Source organism: Oreochromis aureus, linkage group 10 (assembly GCF_013358895.1).
Source record: "Oreochromis aureus strain Israel breed Guangdong linkage group 10, ZZ_aureus, whole genome shotgun sequence".
NCBI classification, from domain to species: domain Eukaryota; kingdom Metazoa; phylum Chordata; class Actinopteri; order Cichliformes; family Cichlidae; genus Oreochromis; species Oreochromis aureus.
The window spans coordinates 28,415,516-28,423,510 of NC_052951.1; positions in this window are offsets into that span (position 1 = coordinate 28,415,516).

Below are 7,995 nucleotides of genomic sequence, written 5' to 3' on the forward strand. Positions count from 1 at the left end.
TAGAACCCAACTTTATTGACCTGCCAGGGCTAGTAAATAAAGTTCATTTATTGGAAATGGAGAGGAAATGTTTCCTGTCAGTGTAACCGTTTAATCAGGTTAAAGGCGGCACTTTAATGTAGAAAATAAGCGGCTCTGCAGAAACGTGGACCTGCAAGGAAGGGTGCCGGCACTGACTATGATTGATCACACTCAGTCACATAGAGACCTGACTTGTAAAAATTTATATTCCCCAACTGGTTGGAGAGTGGTTGCCAGGTGCTGCACCACAGCTGATTGCTTTGGTTGCTATCAGATTGCATGGAAGACACCAACTTGCCTGTAACGCTAAGTATTAGTGCAACTAGTGTTTGTCTTCAAAGTAAAAGTTGTGCCTTACTTTTGAAACCAGCTCATTTGAAAAGTAAGGCACAACTTTTACTTTGAAGGTGAGCCTTCTCCGTTTCCAGTTTCCGTTGCGCTCGTCAGCCTCTGCACCACTTGGCGCGTACTTGTCGAGCATGTGTAGACAGTTTGGAGTTTTCTGTGCAGGCTACCGTTGACCACAGCAACCTGTGAGGTTTTTGGTGCAGCACCATGTGGCTTTCTGCCACCACCCACAGCCAATGAACAGCCAGTTGGAGATTACCTATTTTTCCCTGTTGACCAGTGATTACCAGGGGTCACCTCAGGTAACCCCCTGAGGTGATAGCAACATTTGAATGTGATAAATAATTTTAAAAGGCTGTTGAAAATGTACACGCTGTAATTGTGTGGACTGGATTTAACTTCATCTGTTAGATTTGTGTCTAATTGTGAATGTTTTCTTTGACTTTTAAAACTAGTGAAGTAGTCTGGTTAGTTACCGAGGAAACCCCCGGGTAAAAACAGCCCGGCTCAGGCCGTCAACCAAGCCTGTGTTTTCAGGACAGATTTGACAACTGTGGTGAAAGAGGATTTCCACAAGGAAGGAAGTGTTTGTTAGACCTCTTCAGATGTTTCCGTGTCTGCGCTGACACATAAAAGGGAAATTACTCACACGTTTTGTAATTTTATCCCAAATTTGTGAAATCCTCTGACACAGCAGTAAAACTTAATGGGTCATAACCAACTTCAGGCTGAAGAAATCCAGGCTTTGCCCGCTTTGACCCGACTGTGGTTGTGACATCACAGCCCGCAAGCACCGCGATGTCTTCCATCTTTTCCTTTCTGTTTCTTCTTTTTGTTTTTGGGTTGTTTTTTAAAAACAGTCTTGTTTGCAGCATGCATTTCAAACCAAAACGAAACATCCGTGTACAAACCGTCAGCTGCTGGTCGCTTTGCTCCTAGTTGTGACTCGTTGCAGTGTTTAGTGCCGTTGTAGAAATCGTGATGTAAACTATAAATTATGAAAGATTTCCGATGTGACGGAGCTCGCGCGGTGGCGGCGTTTGGTGTTCTGATTGGACGCAGGTCTTAAAGTGCGTGCTCGGTGTTTATCGATGGTAAATAGTTGTGTGTTATTTGAGAATCGTTTGGTATGTTATGTTGTAAAATCTGCACTATGTCTGGCATAACAAAGACAACAAAATGCCCTGTGATTATTATTATTATTGTTATTTTCATTCGTCTCTGAATGACTTTGGCCTCTGTTTGTTTACCGTCTTTAAAACTGGAATGTTGTACATTTAGTGCCTTTTACATTTCATCAGCTAACTTGAACATCTGCTCAAAATAGAAATAAGATTCATTTATTTTACTTTTATTGTATGTATTTTTTTATACACATAATATCGCCTCTGTATCCACTGTTCAAATTTTATATAAAACTTATTCCTGGCCAACTATCCATGTGTTTCTGTTTATTATTATATTATACTCACAAAACTGTCAGATTTCTCTTCCATTACCTTTTCCCCCAATGAATATTATGTATGTTGGCTAATTTTTAACTACTAGGTGTAAATATTGTGCAAAAGTCTTGGGCCACCCCTCATTTCTTCATGTTTTGCTTCCATGAAGCCAGACTTTAATATTTTTAAAGTAGTCTTGAGCAATAGTTCACATACCTTTTGTGAATTTCTTTGGACATTGGCTTCTTTTTCACTCATTTTCAGTCCAGTCCTTGCACCTGACCATTTTCACAGGAATGTTTTTGTTTTTAAGCCACTTAAAACTAATTTGAGTCAGTCAAACATATAAAAAGGCACCGAACCCAAAGGATGAACCTGTGTTGTCGACACGTAGCTTATCAGCCATTTGATCCCATTTCTTTAGCAGAATGTATAAAATATGCCAAAGATAAGAGTAAGAGAGCCATAACATTGTATTTTGGCACCAACAAGGTGATTGTCAATAAGCTATTGAATAAAAAGTTGGCATATCTTAGGATAAAGTAATGTCCCAGGTAATGCAACCTTAAAAATTTGAGGAAGTTGATCCATCTACTGTTCACTGACACCTCATCAGTAATGCTCTCAGTGGAAGGGTGGCTGTCAAGAAAGGCTGAGGTATGGCCCATGCTGGGCCCATTACACAAGAACTGGACTGAAAATCAATAACAGGCTTGATGGAGTCATGAATGTGAATTTGTTTTTTGATTGAAATTGCAAAAGAATACAGAGGAGGTCAGAAGACGGGTATAACAGTGAGTGCCTACAGTACAAGCTGGCATATATTGGCTATATACTGATGCATTAGATTAAATGAGAATTTAAAAACTGAAGAAGAGACATGAGATGCATCTTTAACCACGTTATGAGTGTTGATTTTGCAGTTTGTCCACCAGAGGGCGCTCTGCAGCTGTACTGTTGGCAGCACTTCATAGAGATCAGGCAACCAAAACCCAAAGAACAGCTTTGAATGTCCTTCAGGAAGCCTGGAGAACTATTCCTGAAGACTACTTAAAGACATTACAATAAAGTTTGCCTGAAAGAGTTCAGGCTGTGCTGAAGAATAAAGGTTCATACAACTTTAGAGGTGTACAAACTCTGTTTTTGTCTTGTACACTGTTTGTCTGTGTGTCACTAAATTACTGCACATTCCTAACATTCCTAAAGCATAAAGGAGGGGCATCTCAAGACTTTTGCATAGTACTATACAAAGTTTAATCCTTTTACAAAGGACAGCGCCTTTAGGTCTGTGCTCAGCCAGAGTCTGTGCTCTGTTGCTGGTGATGGACCTGATGGTCCACTTCCCAGGAGGAGGTCTGGTCTGGAACCAAAACTTATTCCATGAAAAAGCAGGGAACATGAGGGTGCTGCTGAACAAGGAACAGCGAGGGTCTTAGTGTAAATCTGACAGATGCAGAAGCGGTTGATGGGACATAAAAGAGAAAAATTAATTTCTACTTCTGGTGTGTGTGAGATATATGAGACTATTTTCCACCTTTAAGTTGCCAATTTTTAGTTTTATTTTTTTAGGGTACCAACAAGAAAAAGGGTTAAAATTTTATAATTACTTATGACGTTGGTATCCAAGAACCAAGATAATTTAAATTTAAACTTTTTGTTTTCTCTGAGCAAATAAACAGAGGAGGAAAAGTCTAATCTACTACTTCAAGTCACAAATTCAAAAGTAAATGTTGATCTGAATATATGGCTATTACGCAGTACTTTATTATATTTCTAGAGAAAAATGCGTTAACATTTCACTGTTTAAGTCTAGTTTACACCGAGTTTTGTTTATTACAGCTTTGGCTGTGAGGTCGTTTTGTGCGCATAGAGTCAAATTTTCACATAGGTGTGCTTTCTTTCCATGACCAGCAGGAGGCAGAGTGGTCCTTCCCTTACCGTCAGGTACACCTTACCTGAGCCGTCCATAATCTTAGCTTTTCTTAAGCACCCTTCACCTGCAGGAATAACATCCTACTGATCTCACTGTATTTTTCCAGGAAACAAATATCTGAGAAATAAAGGGGGGAAAAAACCACCCCACACACCCGCGAGTAATGGCGACCTTTTTTCTTTTTTTTTTTTTTATGAAATGGAAACAAAAAGTCCGGGAATCCCGGTGATATGTAAGGGGACAATCCCCCAGGGAGATCTGTGACACACAAACACACTCACATTGTGTATTTGTGTGTAAACATGACACCTGATAAAACATGGCAAAGAGTGAAAGGATAGTTAATCTGAAACTAAACCTGCACATGAACGACAGCCAGCAGACAGCAGACCAGGTAAGGCTCCTTCTTACGTGACTCCCTCTGGAAGGGTTACACCTGTTTGCTAACGCGTGCCTGTGTTCGCGCAGCTTTACGCTGTTTTTAAAAATTCACGGTTAAGACGATAAAGCTTGTGCATTAGTATAGATCAGCTGTTATCCGAAAACAGCAGGAGCTCGGCAGCTTTTCAGCACAGCGTTTCATATTCGCGTCCACCAAATTCAGAGATGGAGATCATAGTTTTCGCCAAATACGACGAGTTTTTCTGCTTCGACGCCTTAAAGCGGCTGCTGTCACCACATGTGCCGTTACAGTAGGAGATGCTTTTATTAAACAGGCTTCAGATCCTTCTTTCTACTTTTGGTTCAGGGTGATGTCCTAAACCCTCAAACCTGTTTGTGAGGGGCAGCCAATCAGAAGTAAGCTGGCTGAGGGGTCAGATGCACTGTGAATCATGCAAAGCTACTGTGTTGGAGCCCCTTAGTGGAAAGGCTGGGTCTGGATATGAGTGCAATGAGTCCACTTCAAGTGATTTTTTTTGTCCATATCATCTCTGTAGGGCAAATGTATGTATAATATACATGTTTGAATGTGGAACATTAACCTGATGCACCATTTCACACTGTGGGTTTGTAAATATTTCTAAATAAGTGTTAGTAGTTATTAATAAATCAGAGTCCACCTGCCAGAGAGGCGATATGCTAAAAATCAAATTAAACAAGGAGTGTTTGTGTATTTTCACACCGTAGATTTACTCCAAAAAACCAATTTTACACTTTCACCCACTCTACATTTCGCATGGAAATATATATTTATATACAATAAACCTCTAAACCCCAGATCTAACTTAAGAACAAATACCAATATTTACACAAACGATGCAAACTAATGGTCCGCTTGCACCTGCTGAGTATTTCTGGAGCTTTCAGCCACATAACTCACATAATGAGCCCACGTGAGCTGCTGAAGATCTAAACAGAGCGCTTGTTTTTTAAGTTCATAACGTGCCGGCTTTAGAGAGTGTTATATGAGGCTGTTCTGGCAGGTGCATCCTGCAGCTCGCTGTTACCTGTAAGGTATCCTTTGGTGTTGGTGCTTTTATGAGATGCTTGAAGTCCTCAGGAGGTTGTTGGAAAATGGGGAGGACCATGTTATCCAAGATTAACAACCAGGGGATCCTGGTTTTCCTCCTGTTAGTACCGGCTTTGTTTGGCACTTTATTTTTTTGGTCTCACTTCCTCTCACTGGTTAGGTTTCCATATAAAAACTACTTGGTTAAAGAGAGGGAAAGATTTTGGTGTGAACCAAAAAACACCCTTAAGAAGAATAATCTGCTGACTGGCTTGTGCAGTAACCCAGCACGTCTGTGTGGTGCTAATATTTGGTGTGAGCCATTAAACCTGCAGCAGGTGTTCAGTTTTAAAGGTTATTTCAGGTGCAAGCCTCTTTTGGAGGCATCCACGGGTCTTTAGTGGATTTAGGTTGTCTGTTGATCTAATCCCAGACCGGCTCCATGAAGTCCGGGTCACAGTTCTCTGTGTGAGGTGGGATTTGTTCTTTTTTTTGGATGAAGATCGCTCCAGGCTGGATGTTTGGGAACGCTGCGGTGCATGTATTAACTGTCCAAACGTTTGGGAATGCTTTACAGGCTTAAAAAGCCGCACACGCGCCAGTCCACACAGCTGAAATGTGCGTCTGAAGCAGGAGAGGAAAGGCAAATCAGGAGGTGCTGAATCCAGAGAGTGTGCTTCTCGACGAGGTCAGGGAAGAGAAAAGGTTACGAAACACATCCTGAACACATACAACCAACGTATTCATGATAGATGTGATCGCTCGCTTTTCTTATCACTACAATCTGTACATGTGAAAGTGTCGGACCACATAATGAGTGGACAGTGGCTTCTCTCTCAGAACAGAAAGTGAAGGCTCTCGGCTGCAGGTGTACCACAAGAAGTCATTTACAATTCAAAAAACTAAAGAAAATTCCACCATGTCAATTCAGGTTAAAAACTGCACCTAAATATTTACATAAGGGGGGGAAAGAAAAAGCAAAACCAGAGAATTTAAAGGTGACATCTTTATTCGTCTCTTTTTGATGGCGAGCTCATCCTGTGTCACGTCTTTAGCGGGAAAGAACCCAAACTGAGCTCAGACGCTACAAAGTAAAGCTGATACTGAAGACTCAGACTCAGCGGGCAAATCATCAGGAACTCGAAAAACGAAATAAGTCACCTTAGGCTTGTTTGATGATTCGAGGTGTGGGTCACAATCTGGGTTTTACACATCAACACAGTTTTAAGTAACTCTCAGAGCAAAAATGAACTGTAGGGTCAGTCATCATTTTAGTGGGGCAACACAGGGCCGGAGTTCCCACATGTAAGAGGAAAGGTCGAGACTAAAGACAAGAGATCCCCCAAAAAAGCTCAGAGAGCCGAGGAGAGCAGCACGAAGGACCACGCCGTCAGCTCTGATAAGTTCCCCTCGCTCTGCAGGTCGATAGTCTTGTTTCTTTGGTTCAGTTGGTCAGATTCAACAGGTTTCTATGTGTGTGCGATAACTTCAGTAAATTTAACAAAGCCTTCCAAAATGTAACCTTCATCCTGTAAAAGATTTTTAAAATTTCAGGCCCTCTGGGTAAATTTCTTTTCAGCATAACTACACGAGAAACGCTCTGCAATCAGGTCAATTTCACACGCGCTCCAAAGTGCCACAATCTGACACTACAGTCTAGTTTTTGTCTGTGATGATGCAGAAACAGAAACCAGCTATTCTGCATGCGCGATCTGTTTTCTGATAATTCACTGGAGAAAACTTCAGAAAGTGGGTAAAGATTTGGAGGGTTATGCCACCTTTGGTTAGAATTCATTACAGCATATGAAGGATGTCCTCTTTACCTCCCCTTAAATAAATAGAATTATCCTTTAGCTGCTTTAGCTCCTCCTGTTTCAGTTTCTAATATGATCATATTTATTTTTGTGGTTGTGAAACAGATAAACAGCATTAGCATCCTTAATACTTTATAACAGATTCAGATTTGTTTGATTAAATGTTGAGTTTAATCACTTACATAAAAGCCAACGAATTAAGAAACACCTGCTTATATAAACTTGGAGATAGAATGCATACAAATCCCTTTATAAATTGCATTTTTTCCAATATTCGCGTCCTAAAACAGACTGTAGTTTACAAACAATCTGATTTTATTTGTTAAAAATAGCATTTCTGCTTCACATGCAGCGCGATCTGTGGCTGAAAATCTCCACCGATGCAGTCAGAGCTCGAGAGCCCTCTATGGAGGCGAGAGTTTTACTCATGCTTTTTTCCAGCCTGTCTAGACAAGCAGACATTCGTACAGTCATTTAAAACTGATTGTCTATATGTATAAACTGGTCTTATTCATTATAATTAGAGCGATGTTTGTTTACAGTAGGGCAGACCAGAGAAAAGCCACATGACAAGTCTGACTTACTCCCACAGTCATGAAAAGGATGTGTGATTTTTCAGCGCACCCACACGTCTCTGTGAACGCTATCAATAAGAGCTGCTGACGTAGAAGCATCAAAAACAGCTCAACATGTTTAAAAAAACCATCCATAAAAGGCTGCTTTCCAGAGATTTCAAAGAACGTAAAAGTATTGGGCAGAGCTGAGGCTTAAATGCCTCAGATTCCAAACGGAGTCTGGTGCGTGTGAGAACGTTCAAACTATTCCTCGAGACATCCAATTTTAGGATTAATAGATGGCATTTTTTAAATCTTTTTTTGGGGGGAGGTTGGGGAGAGAGGTTAGGGTTGAGTCTCCTTGAAGTTGCAGCTCAAAACTAGAATTCCCAACCCAGCCCCCCCTTATATGGCATTTCCCCGAGAACAGTGG